Source organism: Lonchura striata, chromosome 9 (genome assembly GCF_046129695.1).
Source record: "Lonchura striata isolate bLonStr1 chromosome 9, bLonStr1.mat, whole genome shotgun sequence".
Lineage (NCBI taxonomy): Eukaryota > Metazoa > Chordata > Aves > Passeriformes > Estrildidae > Lonchura > Lonchura striata.
The window spans coordinates 21600878-21622496 of NC_134611.1; the positions used below are offsets into that span (position 1 = coordinate 21600878).

Sequence of the window (21619 nt, forward strand, 5' to 3'; positions counted from 1 at the left end):
TCATTGTGTCTGAACACCATAAGTATTTATTGTTTTTCTATTAAAACATTTCCATAGATATCACTGTCATTTATATTGTTCTGTATTTAACTAAAAATATGTTTTCCTCCTTGAGATTTTCTCTAGTTCTGGTCACAGTACTTCTGCTCCGTTTGTCCACCCAAGCTATTCACTGAATCTCTGGTGCTTGCTGGCAGGGTTTTTTTAGGAATTGAATATTGTGATGTTCCTGGGTTGTTCCCACAAGTGTACCATAAAGGCATAGCTCTTGCACTGCCATTGTATCAGCACTCAGATTCCTCAAGTTTCTCAGTGTGCAGATTGCAGCTGACAATTCAATGTGAAGTTACCTGTGCTGGTGCTGTAATGAAAACACTCACTGCCCTCCTGTGCTGGAAATCCCATTTTCAGACTCGGTTGCCCATGGCTCTTTTCCCAACACATTATCCTGGTTTTGCAGCCTCCTCTGCTTCAGGGAATTTCTCACCACATAGTCAATTGATGTTTCTTACTGAAAATTGAGCCTCGGTAAATATCTGACATGATCAATTCTGTTCACCCATAAAATACGACTGGCCCTTTTTCTCAGATCCTAATCAATGCCTTCTCTTTTTAATTTTCTACTTTCTACCTTGCACTTTACTTCTGTAGCCATATTCCCACATATTCCCTAGCTCTATTCAAAGGAGTTTGTATCTCTCCTGTGCAGAATGTCTCCAACATCAGAAGCTCTTTCTTTGGGTAAAGTGCAGTCCTTATGTCTTTGCAGACCTCCCATGCCAGAAACTCTCCTCCTTCTCAGATGGTTGTCCTGGTCTAGCCTGCTCCCATCTCCATGCAACTCTTCCTGTTCTTGCCTAGCCTCAGGCCTTGGTGGGGTCTGTCAGCCCTGAATCAACTTCCAGCCTTCCAAGCAGGTGGCCAGGTCCCAGGGGATGCAACTGCAGGGCCATGACCAGCTCTGTCCACCCTGCAGTGGAGTGACCAGAGAAAATCCTGGTATGTATTTAAAATTAAACTTGTATGCTTCTGATTTACATTCACAAAACCATACCAGCTCCTACCCTTATGGTATAATTTCCCCCTGTTAGTTTTCCTTTTCCTGTATGGTGCCAGTTCTGTATTGTTACTCATTTTATGTATCCTTTATCATATTTGTCAGTAAATCTCCAGCAGACACAAAGCAGCAGGCTCTGTTTGCAGCAGTACAGCTACCAGAGCTTGGCAAAATAGCAGTGCAAAATCATTTGCATTAGAGCTAATAAAGACAGCTGGAATGGGCCCCAAAATATGTTCAATAAACCAATAAGAGTGACTGCTGTTTATACTCCTACTTTAGCAAAACTAACTGGTTTTCATTCAATGTTTATAGTACTGTAATTGTGTAGTGTAGTATTTTCCTGCAATTTAAAACTAATATAATGGTCAATGCCTGTCTTTAAATGCTGGCAGTTTGCTAACAATTTCCGGTCTTATGCCTTGTGCATTTTATTTCCTCCATATGAGGAGAGGGTGAATGTCTCACCATGTATTTTGCTGTAACTCCTGGTAAATGCTGTTTCTTTTATAGTGACCATTATAACTATCACTTTTGGGAATAAAAGCACCTTGTGGTTTTTTTAACCCCAATTCCTGTATTCAAAATTATCCAGAAATCTTCTGGAGGAGTAGAGAGATCATAATTTAGGAAAAGAAATACATTAATTAACGAGTTAATATAATTCTTTGAAATTCTAGATGTTAACATACTGCTGTAGCTTTCTTCTGCATTCCCCCTAGCAAGTTTAGCTTATCTATCCATGGAAATGATTTATTTAAAATAGAAGTGTCAGACCTTGAGACAATATTATCCTACCAAATCTAAATGTCTTGGAAATACATGCTTATTCTGAAACATGCACATATTGGCTTCCATAAAAGAACATGCCTATTTTTTAGCTTACTTGATGCATGCCAGCAATTTTTTATAAAGTGAATAACTGATAGACATTCTTAATAATAATGACAAATAAAAAACATCCCTTTTTCACAATGCTTGATGATGCAAGGATACTCTATGGGATTATATAGGCAAAAGTAACAGGCAGAATTTTCCTTTACCCTCTTCCATACATGAAACAATAAATCAGTCCATACTAAGTTCATTTAGCCATATTTTACATCTTCTAGAACTGGAATTGTGTAGCCTACAAAACAATTTATATTTTATCTGTACCATCTAATTAATTAAATGGCCCCAGAGTACCAGACTCACAAATCTCGTTAATAGCTGAATACAGAAATAAAGACTGTTCAACCCTACTAGAATAATATTTGCATATCTCCACCTGCGATGGGTAATAAGTACCTGCCACAAATCAGAATTATGAATTTTGCACGCCTAACAAAACCGCAGGGGAAATTATACCTCAGACATTCCATAATAATTGCAGCTAAGCTGTTTAGTGCCATCCACTTATTCTGCCTGAAATGTTTAAAGCAGCAACAGTTGTAAATGAATTCAGGCACACATTCAAGAGAAAATGTTTTAGAAAGTTTTTCTGTCTTGCCATATGTAATTATCTTTATAGAAATGTTCATGTACAAGTTATAACATGCTCACATTTAAAATTGCAAATTAAAAAGTAAGCTTCTCCAATTAAAGTACATTTTATAAAAGCATCCTTGTAAGTTTACTATGATTATACAGTAAACAGTTTGGGCCATGTTTATCCCATTGATCTCCCAGAACTGGTGATCTGTTCTATAAAAAACTGCAGCAAGGGGTTTGATTTTTCAGTGCTTCTTTCCCCAAGAAAGTGATTCCTGGGGGAGAGTTAACCATTAAGGCTTGGACAGAAACACACTGCAATGTAGATAGTCTTTCACAGGCTGGGGAATTGGGGCATTAAAACAGGCAGCGTGAGTTTCCTCTGGCTTGTTTATTTTTGTGACAGAAGTGTATATGCATACATATACATATACATATGTATAGCTGGAGGAACAGTGGGATACTGGTGGTCTCATCTTCTGGTTGGGAGTGTAAAGGAATGATAATGCCCGAGTTTACACTTCATATAATGATAGGACTTGGAGAGTGCCCAAGAGCTCTTTATATGCACAGGTCCTGCTCAGTCAACTGCATTAGGACAACTCTGGGAACTGGATCATGAACTGCTTGCTTCAGGAACACAGGCTGGCCTGTGAATGTGGTATGGACCCAGCCACTGTGTATCTGCTGCTTGGGCACTGGGGAACAGTTCCCACTTTATCAACAGATGCTAAGAGCAGTGTGCTGAAGCCAGAGCAGCACATAGTGCATGTTCCACCTCTGTCTCTGGATGAAGGCACGGAGACATGGGGCAGCACCTGTCCCTGTGGGATCCCTGGTCCCAGCCCGCCACTGCAGGAGCTGGCAGCGAACACAGCTGTGCTACTACAAACATGAGGCATTAGGCAGCATACTGGTGGTGACAGCCCTGCTGCCTCTTGTGATATGTATGCATGAATTGTTATATTATAGACTTTAGAGAAGGCAACAGACCAACAAAAATAACTCCTCTTTCACTCTGGGTCTTGCTGAATACTTGGTGTTTTATGAAGAGCTAGACTTCCCCTTTCTTCAGCAGAGGTGAACAGAGCCAGAGCTGCAATGTGAACTGTATTTGTGATCACTGAAATCAACTTATAATTTTAAAGCTAGTCTTCTCATTTTGGAGTATTTTCTCTTAGTAATGCACAGCACAGGCAAGCCTGCATATGTACATTTAGGCTGCAGGTGAGAGTGGAAGTGAGACAGAGGAGAACCCCATTTCCATCAGATGAGAAGGGCAGAGACAGCCCAGAAGAAGGCATTTGGAAGATGTAATCAGGATGTCCATGAAGAAACCATATTGTGGAAGGGGGCTGGCAGTTTGGGTAAGCATTCAGATGCATACCTTTGTAGACAAGCAAACTCACCTCAGGGTTAGGTTTATGTGATTTTAGCACCAGTCACTGTGGCCTTACAACATGCAAATATAACCTCACTATAATGCTTGCTGTTATTCTAGAAGAGGAGCAGGAGAAGACAGGAGAGGACTGCTCTGGAAAGGCAGTGGTGCCCTCTGCCAAGCCCTGCCAGTGACACACAGCCCCAGGGGATCAGGCCCTGGAGTACTGCAGCTCCTGTGCCTGTAAACTTCCACATCTGTATGCTGGAAGGGGAGCACTCATTTTGCCAGTGTTTTAGTAAAGGATTAAAAAATAATTAGGATTTACATATGTTCAAAAGGAAGGGGCAAAGTGAAGCAAGAAGATGATTAAGTCGAGTTGATTGGCTCTGCCTAGAATGAGAGCAGTGAGTATGAAGGTTTAAGAAAATAGCTGATAGCCTATCACCATGATTAAATGTAGCTTAACACTTCTTTTTGTATTTTAGAGGACCAACAGATGAGGTCCCTATGGATTTTTTTCCATAAAATGGCTATAGAAGCTGAACTATCATCCCTCACTAACTTACACATTAGCCCAGGGCAATAAAGATGTTTTTATTGGAGGCAGATTTCATGAAAAGTTGTTCATTTTATCTCTGAGTACTGTACTGTGCTGAAGGCATTTAAGTGTCCTGTTGGGACACTCTGTCCTGGAAAGCAGTTACTTTCAAAAGGACAGCAAGGTCATTGGAAAAGCTGTGTTTTGTGCCAGAGGATCCTGCCCTTTCCCCTCAGTTCATCTGCCACTTTTTTGTCTTGGTTGAGAATGGAAGCCAAGTCACACTGTCAGACTGCAATCCCTGCTTGCACTCTGATGGATGCAGATCCAGCACCAGACAAACATGGTTGAAGGGGAGGCCCTGGTCCTCTGGTCTGCTTCCTCCAGCTTTGCCAAATCCTCCTTTCTCTCCTCTTGCCAGCAGTAAATGATTCTGTGTGTCTGCAGCAAGGTTTCAAGTTTTATCTTCAGTTCACGCCTGTTACCTAGGCTGTTCCCCAAACCAGCAGACTGGTTCCCTGCCGTAAGTTGCTACTTCTGTCTTTTCTAGAAGCAGTTAAAACTTATCACCTTAAAACTCCCATCACCTTAACTTGATTTTTCACAGAACCCTTTTCTCTAACCTTGGCAAATGGAGCAGTAGTTCAACCATTCCTTCCCCAACAGCTCTTGCTGTCCAGGCTGCCTCCCTCTGCCCATTCCTCCTGGTTAATTCCCTTGATTTCATAGATAATGTAACCCACTTGTCATCTTTCACCCATCACTTGGTATCAGACTGCAACAATCTCTTGGCTCTCGCTGCCATTACAGGATGGTTACATTTTCTGTCAAGACCTTCATGCCTTTTCCTCTTATTCCTGCACTTTCCCTTCAGCTGGCAGTGGCACCTAATAATTACCCATAAACCTGGCTTCTAGCTGTGATTCAGTGCTGCATGTTTGTTTCTGTGATTTCTGTGTTTGGAGGACTGTTGGCAGTTAAGGGATCCTCTCTCCCTCTTGGGTGTTCCCTGCTCCCCTATAGAGAATCCATCTTTCTTTGGGATTTTGTTGTCCACTTCCATTCTCATAGAAGCTCAAATACATGCAGGAGGTCTGAGGGTATCCCCTCTCTTATAAAGGCCAGAGACTTTATAATCTTAGCTAGTAGCTAACAGCATCGGGAAGTGCTAATTTATGCTACATCCATGCAGCAGTGTATGCTCTTAGCAGCAGTGCTGCTTGGGCTGAGTCCCCTTCCAGTTGTATTCATATCAGCTGGCCTCTGTCTGGAAGGCAGATGAGGAACTGGTGTTAGTGGTTTCTTTCCATAAACTATTATGCAGAGAATAATCTCTGATTGATGAGGTCGTGCCCCACTACCTTACAAAGAAATATGTGTCTTTCCTAGGTTTAAACAAAAGGCTATACTTGGCAATCAGTCAGCAGTTTCTCATTGATTATGACTAGCAGGGATTTTTATTATGCTTATTTTTGGTTTTGTTTCCTTCATTGATCTAAATCTAGGAAATATTTCTATTTAACCTTTCAATCTATAAAAAGTACAGATTTCATCTTATAAGATGCTTTAAGTATGTATAATAAAATGATGGTTTTCCCTTTACCTTGCACATTCCATTCATATTGTAATTTTTTGTTCAAGCTTAAGCAGTCCGTGTTTCATTAAAAAACCCCACACTATTCATATTTCTTTCATCCCTTATAAGATGTTAAAGGCAATGTTGCTTTGATGAAATTTGGCAGGTAAGAGGATCTAGTTGAATCGTCTCAAACCCCTGGAGTTTTGGGCCTCCAGCTATTATAGTAGAGCAGCTACGAGTATTCAGAAATTGGTCCTTTGTTTGCACTGCATTTCCAAGCCATCTGTAGCACACAAAAGCCACAGCTCTCTTTATAGTTCAGAATGAATATTTAAAAGTTCAGTTTTAGATTTTATTTGTAGCACTTCACATCTTCCTATCCCATCTGTCTTGTGTCTCAGAGCAGTTACATTCTACTGTACTAGGCAATGGCAATTTTTGTCTTAGAACCACAGGTGAGCGCTGGTTCCTTTCCATTTGGTATCAGTGTGTAGTGTGTGATCAGGATCTGCACTGAGCACATATGTGTTTATTTATTCCCATGCACTAAATTTTTATTTGATTATTAACAAGAAGCTGCAAATATCAGGCCATCCAGTCTGAAATTTTCCTGTGTGTGCCTGTAGAGTGGCAGAAAAACCAAGCAACTGCATGAGAGCTGCTGGCCCTGGATGGTGCAGCTTGGCACCGTGGCATGGCTGGCAGCACCCACCCCAAACCAGGGGAAGCTGTCCTTGCACCCGTGTGCTGAGCCCCACTTCCACTGTGAGGCTGGGAAGTGCCAGGTGCCCTTGGGAAAAGGGAGGGCACGAGGACACGTCACAGTGAGAGGGAACTCGTGTCATCTGGTGTGGAGGAGGCTGTAGGGAAAGGAGTTGAAATCACTTCAGCTGGTGTCAGCATATGCATTTGTATATATTCATATATATGTTCCATGGAAAATTTAGTAAGAAGCAACAGAGCTTCTCTAAATTGCAGGAAAATAACTCATTGTAGTAATTTACCCTGTTAGGGTATTATCACCTAGTTGGATCAGGTTCAGTATTTTGTATCTAAACCTTAGCTGCCTCTGACAACAGTGTGCCATTTTTTTTCTCTTCTGTGTTTATCTAGATACCTGAAGTTACCTCTTTTGAGTCAGAGGTATGAAAAGAGAAGCAACATGTCTTTCACAAGAAAAAAAAAAAAAAAAGAGAATCATCTACCTCCCGTTAAGTCATCAGTTTTGTTAAATTGATCATCCCTTGTTTTTATTTTGTGCCCTATCCTGGGCATGGATGGGATACCGTGGTAGAATGTTTGTTAGATTCTTAAGGTGTAAATGAATCATTGCTCTTAACTGAGTTCTTACTTTATTTTTTTTTTTAATATAGACGTATATAAATTTATACATGTGTATATATGAGTATGTGTGTGTATATATATATGTATATCACCATCCCTTTCTTGAAAAGGAAGTGAAATATGTAGTTAATGTATATCACTATGAAATTTTTTTCTAACTCAACAAAACCTTAAATATAGCAATCATGTTGCAATTCACTGTGAAAATTCACCTAAGAGTTATGTTGTCTTCATATGAAATAGAATTAAAGTGAATGAATGAAGACTACAGTACCCTGAACTGAGGTCCTGGGATTAACTAAAAACAAGAGCTTGTAAAGCCAACATTTGAGGTTCTTCAGTGTGTATTATATATTGCTATCTCATCAGATAAACTTAAAAGGGAAAGAATAATTCAGGTTATTGTACTGTCATTATTTAATAAAATTACAAAGAATTGTTTTAGACAAGCAATTCTGAAATACTTGATAGTAATTGAAAATAGATTCTTATTGAGATAGATTTTTAAAGAAAGATTTGTGCAAGTCTGGCAGGCACGTGTTTTCATTATTTCACACTCGGATCTTCCATGAAGCCAGATGCTGGCTTCCCCAAAGACTGATGCCTTAAGTTTTAACTTTCATATTTTTCAGATACTGCCTTAATGTGTAACTGTGAACTTCATATGAAATGTCAGCAAATTCTCTTCACAGTTTAGTCAGACAAAACAATATTTTTCTAGCCTGAGAACCAAGGACAGCGTTGGAGCTTCAGGTGTTAAAAGGTGTAGACAACAGTGAATTGAGGAGAGCAGTTTGGGAGGATGGGACTTCGTAACCTAAAGCTGTAATTGGTCAATTAACCCCAATATGTAAATGGGCCAGAACTTATAAAAGTGTGGAAACTTGTGGTTCTTCTTGGGTCATTCTTCTGTAGAGCCACAGCTGGGCTCTTGTACTGTCCAAGGTGTATCCTTTGAAGGCATTTTAATAAATACCTACTTTATTCCTTTAACTCTGTCTAGCCTCTGTTCCAGATAGCCTCTCTAGGCATCAAGATGAACACCTTATATAATATTTTAACTAAATTTCTCACTGATCTGTGGAGGCTTATATCACTTTAAAGAAAGAATAGAGCAATGAAGAAAGTAATTATTTTTTCTGAACTGAATAAATCATAGGGAATAAACTGTTGTTTCTGATAGCAGTGCCTCCAACGTGGAGGTCTGAACCTCCCCAGGAGTCACAGGAGTGCTTCGTGGCTGCATTCCCATGAAGATAAGGGGTATTTTTGCAGTGATGGGCCTTTTCCTAATGAAAGGCTGCCTCACCTTCTGGCTTTGCATTTTGTTACGCGTTCCTATTTTTTTTTGTTTAGGCTTTAATGTAATGAACTTCTCTTTTCCACAGATCTCCATCATCTCCTGCTAGTGCTCCCTGGAGAATAGATAGTCAAAAAGTGATATGGTTGCATATCACATCCAGTTCTTGAGTCTGTGCACTGCCTACACAACCATTGCTGTTGCTTCAAACAAGCAGTCCTAAGTACGTATGAGAATTTAATTTCAAATGTTGTTTTGGTTATTTATTATTTGGGGAATTTTTGTCTGCTATCACTTTATGAGAGACTGAAAAACATAGACAAGTAAAATTGTATATTGTTCCCAAAGCGCTTTCTACTGTGAGCAGCTCAGCTCCCTTGGCTGCAGGAGTGTCATGGGGATGAGCAGATGATGCCTGCTTAGAACTTCTTGTGGCTGGGAAAGGACTGTGCTAGAGGTAAGGAAGGCACGATAAAGGCATTTATTGTACATTGTCTATTGTGTCTATCTATTGCACAAGAGCTCTGCCTTACTCTACTTTTGCATGGAAATGGGGAATAAGTTTTAATCTTCAGATTGCAAAATCTAGACTATGAAGAATCTAGAGGAAAGGTGGAAAAAGAATAATTTAGCTGCTAGTTTCATTTACTTTAGGAAATGAGTGGGGCAAAAGAAAGAATTTATGGGGGATGGGAATTAAAGCTCTTCTGGCTGGATACCCTGAGTTAGTTTGTTAAAGAGAGAACTTGTGGAGAGTTGTTTGTTAACATGAACTGGCCACTCTTATCTAGATATCAGGATTTTGCAAAACTCTTCAAGCGAGGGAAGTAATCAAAAGAAAGAAAAAGTGTCACTATTTTCCTCATAATAAAATCTCAAAATAGAAAACATAATGGGGCCTCAGACCATGTCTTGTGAAGGAAACACACTTAAACCCAAACATAACGAAAAGGTCTTTCTCTGGGCATCTCTGTGTGGGCATCCCTTTAGTCTCCAGCTGACCTACCTCACCCCATTGGAAAGGCCTGAGCTCCCCAGTGAGTAGTCAGGACTCTGGAAGCATCTGGCAGCCTTTGGTCTGACTAATACTTAAAAGTCTCTAGGGCTGCCTATAGTCTCAGGAATTTTTTTTTTCATTTATTCTTTTATGAAACCTTTGTTCCTTCCACATTGTTATGTGGCTGATCTATTGTGAATCTGTGTTCTATATGGTGTTTTTAATAGTTTGCTTAGTGTGTGTAAAAAGCTGTAAATTTTCTGTGCCTTGCCTGTCTTCATCCTCAGCAGTGAGGTTCCTTCCACAGCAGTAAGTCAGTGGGGTGGAATGGCTGCTCTGCCTGGCTGCTGCCTGCCCATTTGTGCAGGTTGTCCAGACCTGTTCAGCTTTTTCTGCTTTGTAGTGCATTTAAATATCAAGGTGGGACAGATTCTAGTCCAGAATTTCTTAAAATGGGAACCTGGACATATGTACCAAAGCGGATTCAGAAATATTGAAGCTTTGACTGGTCTCAAGAGAGCTTCTTCATAGTTTTAAATTTTGCAAGAGATTGTTTTTTAGGCATCTCAAGCATTAATTTAGGAACCTAGTTTTAGACACCTAGATTTTTGGATCTGGCCCTGCTGTTGTGTAGGTACGTGGTGCAGTCTGTCAAAGCAGAAAGGTGCTGGAATGGAGTTTCTGTCCTCCAAGCACACTCATGCTCCCCTCTCCCGCCTCGCACACCAGGAATGTGCAGACAATAGCAGTGTTTCTCACTGAGTTCATGCTGTCTGATGGCATAATCCAGCTGCTTCAGTGTAAATCAAAAAGATTTAAAAAATATGCAGGTGTCAAGTGCTGACAGAACAAGCAATTAAGAATACAGGAACTATAAGATCCTAAGAGAACATCTAACCTGCATTTTTCAATTAATTCCAGCTGTTTTTTCCTCCTTTTCAAAAAGCAGGACCTGTGGCTGCTGTGTGCCTGGCCTGAGAAAGCCAGCACATGCCTCCAAGGGCTTTCTGAAATCTCGTTGTATAATTTTTCTTTTTACATGAGCTAGGGTAGCCTAGGGACCAGTTTCTTTAGGATAGCTAATTCTGAAATATTCAGCAAAGTTTTTCATTGTCAAATATATTGCCTTCAATGTCATTCAGTATTAAGCAGTGTGACTGGTTGGGGTGAGAGGAGAAAGACAACTGTCTTTAAATTCTGTACCCTAAGAGGCAGCTGCTTTTCCTGGCCAGTTGTCAGCACCATGGTGCTTTGAGGATGAGGAGGGCTATGGAGAATGAGGCAGAACATATTTTTGCTGTTCCAGCAGCCTGGGCTTTCTCCCACAGAGGAGGAGGGTGTCCCTACCCCAGCTTGAGGAATCTGCTCCAGTGGAAGAGGATGGGCAGGAGTGTGGGTCCAGCTGGGCCACAGCTACAGAATAAGGTTGAGCTTAAATGCTGTTTTTTCAGCACTTTGTCAGGCTAGCATATGCTCACTCTGAGTGTGCAATTGCACTTCCACTCTTGGTGTGATCTGGGCTAAAGGTTGGAAGAGGAAAAGCTGAAACAGAGAGACCAAGGGCAAGGATGAAAGTCCTTGCTCCAGGGTATTTGTTTTTTTACCCACTGTAACTTGTGAATGGCCAGGTCAGGTCAGAAATACCTTTCTGTGCAGCACAGCTGGAGCAACAGCCTGAGTCCTACTCTGTCTGGTACTGCCAGGCTACCTCTTATCCTTGTCTTCCATTAGGAAGTTCATGAAATCAAGAGGACAAAAAGGTACATTTGAAGTCACAGCATGAGGGTTCTAAATATCTAGAGAATACTTTAAAATTGTTGGGTTTTACTCAATTTTTCCTTTCATAGCATGATCGACATTTGGTGCCCTGTAGCTGACATTTAAATGAATATTCATGTAAATTTTGTAAAAGAATAAATGGTAGACAATAGGAGGTTCATTGGGAGATTATGTTTAATGCTGAAAACAAGAATATGCACCTCAAACCACATGTGTGATTTTCATAGATCAGTTTATGAAGTTGCAGAGAAGAAGGATATTCAAATACTTACTTGTTTTTGTAAACCCAATAAGATTTTTAAGCCACGTGTTTACTGTACTTCCAGAATTCCATCAGGCTGCATGTATGCACTTCTTAGTCCTTAAAACTAGTAAGATGTCATTAAAACATTCATTGACACAGCCACTGTCTACGTTAGCTAGACTTCCAACATTATTAATTCAGCTCTTCCTGCATTTGCATGCAGCACCTCAACTACAAGGCTTTAATGCTGTTCTCTGTTTTGTTCTGCTGTCAGGTATTCAGCTCTGGTGTCTTCTTCACTGAAGAATTTCTATATTACAGCTCTGAATACAATCTGTTTTGTATGCTCATGAACTAGCTCTAGGACTCAAACCCCCCATATTTTATATTCTGCACTGGTTAATTTTTCATTTCTCTGGCACCTTGCTGAAAAGTAGTCAACACAGTTAACAATATACATTGTGCAACAATAAATATTTTATTGGCTATATAATCTGCAGAATTCACAAGTTTGATTTTTTGCTGGGAATTTGAATAAATCTATAATTTTGAATATTTGGTGAAAACTCATTTTTTTATAGCATTTTACACTATAATCACTGTAAAATGTATGATCTGGTTTTTAATGGGAGCTGTAGACATTACCTTTACTTTTTTTCCTTAACATTGCTAAATTCTAATAAAGCTATTTTATAGGCAGAATAGTTTGGAGCAAGAAATACAGAGACTTCACCCTGGGAACAGTATATAATTCCTATACTAGTAAATTACAATGTATTCCTTACACAAGATTGCAGTAAGGAGTGTCTTTTTTCGAATGTGTCTAAATACTTATATATCTACTTTATATATGAATATGTTGTACAGTTTGTTTTGTTTTGTTGTGTTTCTTTTTATGCTGTTGGAACAAAAAGATTTCTTTATTTATGTCTAGCTTGTGGTTCCAGTCCTTGTCTTAAGCCCATTGTAATTAAGGAAAAAATTCTGTTTTTTTCTACCCCAGCATTTCCCCTTTATACATACAAGTTTGTGTTTCTGTTCATGGTTTCATATACAGGAATGTAGGGATGAAGATTGTTTGGTTTCTTTATATATTAATAGATTAAGTTTTTATTGTTGCACACACCTAGAAACAATACTTGATCCAGGAGACAGAAAGATAAATTACTCTGTATGCAGAGTATTGAACTCCTATCACTATATTGTGATATATTAATTCTTTTTTTAATGCATTCATCCTCACTGTGTGCCTATGAGATAGGGAGTCTAAGTCATAGTTATCTCAAAGATGGGGGATTAAGACACAAAAAACCCCTAAGCAACTTGACTAAGGCTGCACAGTGTGTTTGTAGCAAAATAGAGAGTGATCAGAGCTCTGAGTGGTGATGTTAAGTATGGGATCATTCCCCCTCTGTTCCAAGGCTTCAGCTCTTTCCTCAGAAGCTATGCTTTCATTCTGTTTGAATAAAATTCCATTTGAAATAAACCAGTATTTCTAAATGAAAGTATCATAGTCTGCAAGCCAACCAAGGGATTTTAAACACTGTTTTACTGGGAATGTAATTCCCCATCATTTTCCCCTGTGACCTTTGTGTTTTTGGAACTATTGACCAATTCTCTTGATGGGGCATAGCAACACTGGTGCCTATTTGAATATAAACAAGATTATGACAAGAAGATGGAGCAGCTGATTTTTTGGAAGGGTTTTAAGCACACAGGGAGAAAAATATTTTCATGTCCTCCAAAGGATGAGTGAAAAAAGGATAAAATGAACAATGCCTCCCAGAGCAAAGTTACTCAGCATAGCTGGCTGCGTTTAAGCTAGTGAATACTTTCCAGAGAGGAGTAATGAAAGCTCAGGTGCTCAAACAGTTTGAAATGAGACTGGCAAATGTGTTTAAAAAACAATCTGTGATTAAAGAGTGTCTGTTCTGATTATGTTTGTTACTGAGAAAGAAACTCATATTTGGTAATGCATTTGTTCCAAAACTGGTAACCTAAATATTGATGAATGTTTGCAAAATTCTGCAGTAGGTGCGCAGATTAGCTTCAGGTTTAGAATTCCCTCAGGTAAGAGGAACTATGAGTTGTTTCTCCCAGATGAAGATAAATGTGTCTGCTGTTGACAAAACAGTTGTCTTTATTCTTGTAATGGAGGACTTTAATACTGCTTCTTTTAAATGTCATCCGCCTTCCCAATACCTTTCTTTTCCACCTTATCTGTTCTCAAAAACTCAGGTTGGACCTTGCTGAACATAAACAGTTGTTGCAGTTTCATAAAACTCATCTTGTCTCTTTGTGTGCACGTAGTGACTAGAAGGTGTTTACAACCACTTTGAGTGGTTCTTGTTCTGACAGTACCTCCATGAGGCTTGCTCTTGCCACTGAGCTTCATGGGCTGTGCACAGGACACTATTTGTGTTTTAGCTGGGCACAGTAAGCCACAGATAGAGGAATTCAATCATCCTACACTAAGTAGTGCAATTTATTTGCTTTTAGACCTATGGATCCTTGTGTAAAACTCCTACTGCATTTTCTTCTTCCTTTACTATCTGACTTTTCTGTCTCTAATCATCCTTTCCCAGATCCTATATCCTTGTTAAAGATATAGCTGTCACTGAGATGCCCCTTGCTTATCATCAGCAAACCCACCTTTCAGAAAGATATACCTTCTTGGCATGTCTGAAGTCAGTAAGATTTAGCCTTGTCATGCTTTATGAGAGTCCTATCATTGACTATAACCCCATGGCTGACTGCTGTGTTATGCAGAACTAGGCAGGCTGCAGGAATGTCAGATGTCGTATTGAGTCTGTGCTTTGACAATTGGAAAAGACACTGAGAATGAGATTTCACAATCCCAGAAGACCTTTGAGTGATCAATGAATTCTGAGTAAGTGAACTAGTAAGTGAACTTCTGCTAGTATAAGGGCAAAATCAAATTAGATCCATCAGCTGTTTCTGTCCTGGATAGCCACTGTCACCTAGAAATTATACAATAAAAAAGTAACTAAATATGATGTATGGGACAGGGAATCAATGATGTGTTAGAATAAACGCAATGTAGCAGTAAATCAAGCACCTAAAATACAAACAATAATCTAAAAATGTTGCCAAGGAGAAGACATTTTCTATTTTCAAAATTCATAAAAATTAGGACCGAACAGACTGGGGAATAAATCCTGTTCAAAGTTCACTTAGTAAACTAGTGATGTTATGAGACTGGGCTTTGATACACTTGTGCAATAAAGGCTCACACATTACAAGTTGGCATTCTGATGTGAAAATGCTTGTCTCATTATTAATAATTGACAGAGCACATGATGTTATTCACTACAGGAGCCTATTAACTGAGCATTGGCAGCAGGATATAGTTGCAGGGAATATCCTTAAATGTAAGATAAAGGGTATTTACTAGTCCTTATAGTTTCTATTCAGCTCTAAGGACAGTGGTGACTTGCCATGATGGGAGTAGATTGCTGTGGTCAGTCTGGAGAACACTTTCTCAAAGGCTGTGCCATACCCTGAGGCCCCTCAAGTGTCCAACATTCTGCATTTAAGGAAGGAAATGGTATAGAAGTGGGGCCACTGACTACAACTAGTATTTATTTAATTTCTGTGAAGTGTTGCAGAGAACAACATCTCTTAAAGAGCAAAGCTGCTTGTGCTTGGCTGTATGCCCGTGTTCTCTGATGTCCAGCACTTTCTTGCCTCTCTGCCTGACATGTCAGTGAATGTTGGGCATTGAAAGAGGCAGCTGAGTAGGATCTGGTGATAACTATGGCTTGAGAAAGTTGAAATCATAATTCAATATTCAGATCTAAATTAGCAGCTTCACATCATAAGTTATTATGCAGAGAGATAGGAACTAGAAAATTAATTTTTTTGTTTGTTTATTGTGTTTTCTTCCCCTAGGAGAATGAAATTATATTCACAACTTATAGCTCTAAAGTCCTTAATTGGTTTACAATCAATCTGCAATTGTTCTTTGTTCTTCAGGGACAAGAAAGCCTAAAATATCCTGTTTTATCATTAAAATAATCAGATTTATAGAACCTGTATTTTGTAATCAGTATAGTCTGTTCTCCCAAGCGGCAGGCAATATTGATGACATGTCTGTGAAAGGTGAGTTAGACCAAACTGCTGAACAGTAGCAAGGGTACTGATACTGGGGAAACAGAGTGTTCTGTGCTGGAAGGGAGCTTGGAAAGGGATGTATGTTTTCACCTGGGGAGAGGGAGGGGAATGTTGTTTTTCTCATTCGTGTTAATCTTAATTATAACTGCTAACTTTGTGTCAGTTGAGTTACAAGATTAAATTTTTTCCAAATAATAAAGCAGTAAGAGACTTGTAGATATACTGAGTTACAGTGTCTCTTGAATCCCATTATGATGTAGTAAATGGTCCCTAGATACTATAGTATATTCTGACCAAACCTATTCTTCACTTCTGTTCTTAATTAGCAACAAAAAGATAAGTAATTTTGCTGTCATTGCAGCACAATAACAACCAGGGCAAGGCAATGACCAACGAGCCTTGCCCTAAATTCTGTAGCAATAAATGCTCAAACAAAAAATGCCACTCTCCAACTTTGATTAACTAGAGATGAATGATTTGGCTGTCAAAGTCTGTCAGTGCCATGCAATGAAAATAAAATCAGTGGCAGTGCCCTGTGTGTGAAGCCACTCATAGTATCTAGCCTTAAACATTAGCACTGAAGCTCCAACTCCAGCCTGCTCCCCACCCCCATTCATTAGCTTTCTAAATCCTCCTGTCTTTGTGGAATCACTGCAGCAAGTTGAAAATGATATATGTAATGAAAACCCTGTCTGCCTAGTGCAGAGAGGTGGAGAAAAAGACTTTGCTTAGCAGCCACTGCTGCACTGATTCCAGCAACAATTAATGCAGACTTTGTTAGAGAAGCTCACCAAGAGCAGAATATTAAGGCACAAAAGGGAAACTCATTGTTTCTAAAGATTCATTTCTGCCTGGCTGGTTTTGTTTCCTTTTTGAGTACTATGACCTAATGCATTTATAGACTTCAGTGGGAAAGCAATACAGACGTCTTTGAGGCTTTGTTGTAGTTTGGGGCTATTTTCAATACTATGTTATAAATACAGCATTATCTTTTTAGTACAGGTACCTGATGAGCAAGAAACCATACAGTCTCTGCTTCAAGTGCAGACAGAGGGAATGGCACTGCATCATAGTGCAGTCCAGTTCACCCCAGTAAATGAGGAAAATACCAAAAGATAAATGTTTCTGAGTTTTCATGAACTGTGTACATACAACCGTATGTTTGTGATTTAAAAAAATATTTCATACTCTTCTGCAAAAGATTTTATTTTTCAGAAGCACTGGATTTCACAGTGCTTATCTAAGTCAATGACAGTGTGGGTGTTTGGCATCTCTGATGCCAAGCTATAATTGTACCTGGTAAGTCAGGGTAAGAAACCTGGATGTTTAATTATCTGATGCATAACAGGGACTCAAGCACATTCTGCATCATAATGTGAAACAAAATCTGTCTCATAACTACACGACAGTGGCTATTTTCTTGGTAGGAATGTAAATTTATTATAGACCAGATGCAGCATAGCCTAACAGGCCAGCAATGCAGCTTTAGGGCTTCCAGTTCTATGGCCAATCCCTTTGGTTTCAGTGAATCTACATGCAAGCTGTTGTGGTTTGGGCACAGAAGGTTTTGAGATATTTGCATTCACACATACACAAGTACATTTTTCCTTCAGGTGTCTGGACAAAATTTCATCTGTTTCTGAAGCTCTTTGGTATCATGGACTGTAGAATACATCTTGGAGCCAGATGCTGTTCTTGACTGCTAGACTTTATAGTCAGATTGTGTTGTTAAAGATGCTTTTTAATTGACTTGGTATTTATCCCACACACAGCATATAATCCAACTGTTGTTTGTATCCTGGTATACCTTGAGGTGCCCACAGAGATAAAAGCTTGTTTAATACCCAACATGCTGGAAACTTGTATTATGAAAAAGTCCTTCTTGCCCTGAAGAGTTTTATAATTTTCAACTAATGCGGTGTGAAAAACAGGAGGAAGGAAAATGGATAGCACGGAGAGTGAAATGAGTTGCCCAAGTTCTGTCAGCTGGTTTCCAGCTTGTAATCCAGTCCCTGAGCAATGAATCACACTGCCTACCAAAGGCCAATTTGTGAAGGAATGAGCTCCTACTGGGAAGCAACAGGCTAGTACATGCCTATTGACTTCCCTGCCAGATCCTCCGTGTCTTGGCTCAATGCTGTGCTTTACTGCTCAGCACATCGTCCAAAAATGTTCACAGCATAGCTCAGAGGTAGCAACAGACTTGGAAAAAGCCACAGATGACCCTTTTCTCTGTGTGTGTGTGTATTCTGGATGCATGCATAAAACTCCTCAGGATGGCAGAATATTATTACAAACAGTTACAACTACGTTTGATTAATGTCTTGTCTCAAAATCCACTTTGAAAAAAAGCCTCAGGTATTAAAATGATAGACATGTAGTGCTAATCAAAATGATGCATATTTTTAGGATGCAAGAACTCTGGGCTAACAGTGCTTAGTCTAGAACTGCTTGCTTTTTCTTGTAATCAAAGATACGCATTTTAGTTCTGCAATCTTAGCATCCAACTTCCTGAACACATTGGGCTCCTATTGGAGTTGCTCAGACATGGTCAGATATTATTGAAGATCAGGTGGCTTCTTCTTTTGAATTGAGAAAATATGGAGATACTGTAACTTCCAAGTTCTGTGTATTTTGAGCTCTTGTGATGCATAGGAGAGATTCCTTTTGAAAGATTTATTCTTGTTAAGTTTGTTTTCTTTTCCATTATAATCCTTCATTGCATATACTACTGTTGTTTTTTGCTTTGGTGAAAACATCAAAAATGTGTTTATGCCAAATGCTCTCAAATTACAAATCCTGTGTTCTGTGGACTGTACGATGTGCTGCTCTGTTGTCATTTACTTTTGTCCCCTGAAAATTTTATTTCAAAATAGCCAGAAAGAAACAGATGACAGCCTAACAAAAGGTCCACACTGTACTGTACTGTGTCCCCTCCTCCCTCCCTGAGCCCCTTGTTCTAGCAAAACTCCTTTGCTTTCTTCTTTGATTTGCATCAATCTACCTTCAGAATTTTTCAAACATTGCAGTGCATTAAACACTACAGCAGATGGTGCTTTTTGACGATGCCTTTCTACATGAAGCAACATTTTGTAGTGTATGCTGCATTATCAAAAAATCAAACATGTAATTATGCAAATATGTATGCCTTTATAATAATCAAGTTTTATTGTAAATGGTTGATGCACATCAATTTGATCCTGTAGTGCTGCTTTAAGTGCAGTTTAAGTGGCTTTTCAGTGTACCCAGAGGCAACACAAATGCATCTCTGGAATATTAATAAAATTCTGAATCTTTGAGACACCAACTGGTACAGCATTGCTTATACTGATTGAAACTAAATGCTAATCCTTTCCTTTATTTTAAAAAAAGTCCCCTTTGTTATTTAAAACACTGATATTAGTGTGATATAAAGGGCCATTTTATTTTAAATTGTATTGTAATGTAGTTGTTAAAATAATGTCTAATCATACTATATTCAGATTCTACAATGTAAATTTGATGAGACCAGAATCCAATCATTTTACAGCCATGAAAACAGAGACGTATGTTAATATGTCCAGTTGTTCTGATTCTGTAAATTTATTAAGGAAATATCTGGTTTTAGGTTTTAATTCTGAAGGCTTCCAAGTAACTGATTCCTGAATGCTCACTCAGAGATGGTTTTACTTGTGAAATATAATAAGCTAGATACTTGCAGGAAAAAAAAATCAGCAAGGATTTTGACATCTATAATGAAGTGTCAACTTTATTACTGATCTGGTCCTGCCTTTATACATTGGTTAACTTGGTTGGTCTAATGACAGCCATCTCTCTGAATGCACACATACACATTCTGCTGTGTTTGAAACAGCAGACAGGCTGTGGGTATAGATAAACCAAGACTGTAAATTATGTTTTGCCTGTTTATTCCTGCTGTTCTGAAAGCAGGGCACGAAAGGAGCAGATTTCATTGTTCACAGGGAGAAGGCAGTAGCTATACCATGTCCCCCTTACAGTTCCAATAGGTTGGATGTTTATTTTTTGGGTTTGCTATAAACAGAGGCTTGGTTAACCTGAAGGCAGATTGAGAAGGCAAACAAATGAATATGCTTCCATCTTTGTGCTTCCTGGACTTTGCTCAAAACTAATTTCCTGTAAACTTAATGAAGCTTTATAGGTTGAGCTTTCACTCTGTAAAATTTTTGCCTTCCTTTTGGATCCCTCTTTCCAATTTACCTCCCTCACCATCTCTCTGCTCTGCTATTTTTGTTTTATGCAGTTGGATATTGTCTCTCTGCCCTTTGTCCTTCCTCTACCTCTTTTAATTTTATTTTTTGGTTCCTTTCTGTGCTTGTTTGTTACCCCTCTTCCCTTTTTCCCCTCACAGATTTTAACTCCTCTGTCAGCCTTCTGCTCCTCAGGTTTTTTCCCAAATGTTTCTCTCAGTTTCTCCATTTGGTTCCCTAGCCCTTCCACAAATGTGTATTTCCTAGCTCCCATTCTGCTTTCCACATTCCCCTTCCAGGTTTTACTGTCTGATTTCTGTGTTTATCTTTTTTTATTTTGTCCCTGCTTTTCTCAATTCAGATTGGTTCAAAATATTGCAGGGAAAGCTGCTCTTGAGAAATTTCATCCAGATTGCTCGAAGAGCAGCTGCTGCTCTGGCACTTCCAGCACTGAATCAAACCTGAGCCCAGGGGATAGGAGGTCCTTAAAGGATCAAAGTGCAGCTTCAGAATCCTACCCAAAATATTGGCAAGCAGAACATGAATATAAGCCCACAGCCAAGAGTAGCTGAAACCTCTTCCCACAGTTTTGACGAGATCTGGTATTTTAAGGGTGGTGCTTGGTTTTCGTTTGTTTTTTTTCTTCTTCTGAAATAAGTATTTTTTTCCTCTCCTTATTTAGCATTCTTGAGACTCCAAAGCAGGGAAGAGACATCATGCATCTTGAGAAGGCCCTAGGGCCCCTAAAATTTTCAGTACATTTTTGCTGCTTTGCTTAATACATCAACTCATTTAAATACTAAGTTTTGAAAAGCTATCACAAGAAAATTCTGAGTCAATAAACTTTCTGCTCTTACTGAGACTGCAGGTTACTTAAAGTAATCAGAGATGCTGAGAAACAACTGGAAGATTTTTCTGAACTGAAAAAAGCTCTTCAGGAACTTCAAATTAATAGAAACATTTCCATAAAATTATTAAATAGAAATATATAAAGAAAAAAAATTCTTAAATGGCTCCTGCCTTCAGGATTTGTGAATAAATTCTTATGTATGCAAATGTGAAAGTAAAGTTTATTAGCGACAAAATTTAAATTGCTGACTTCCCATTTTTTCAACTGTGAACACTGAACTTGGTTTCTTTTTAATACTATATTTTGTCTCATTATCTTTTATGGTAAAGTTACTTGCTTTTTAAAAAGTACCCCTTTAAATATAAATTCTGTATGTCAGTGTATGTAGCACTGAAATAGAGAAGCTACCTGAGTTAAATTATTTGATTATTCACAGAAGAAGCCGCCCAGATTCCTGAAGTTCAATGGGCAAATGGTTTTTATCAGTTTCATAAATCTGTTTGTATATGAAAAATCTATAAGTACTATTGCCTTTTGATTGCATTTAGTATTCAGAAACCAAATGATACCCTGTCTGCTTCTGATTTTTATTTCAGTTGCATGGCATTTCAAGCTTAATTTAAACAATAATAACAAAGTCTATGTCTAATGTGTTGATTTCATTTGTAAAGCCACCTAGACAGCCACACACTTTGGTCGGTTTTTTTCTTACTAGTTATATGTCAGGAATGC

The 21619-nt window shown here is 38.9% G+C and overlaps 1 long non-coding RNA gene across 2 annotated transcripts in view; it reads left to right on the forward strand.

The window, feature by feature from the left end:
- The first annotated feature begins 861 nt into the window (after positions 1-861).
- Positions 862-21619, forward strand: part of LOC110470332 (uncharacterized) — an 81135-nt gene continuing 60377 nt past the window's right edge. For both annotated transcript variants that reach the window (XR_013340468.1, XR_002465393.2), the window contains exons 1-3: positions 862-999; positions 8764-8898; positions 9024-9132. This is a non-coding gene — a long non-coding RNA (uncharacterized LOC110470332). The remainder of the gene's footprint in view (positions 1000-8763; positions 8899-9023; positions 9133-21619) is intronic.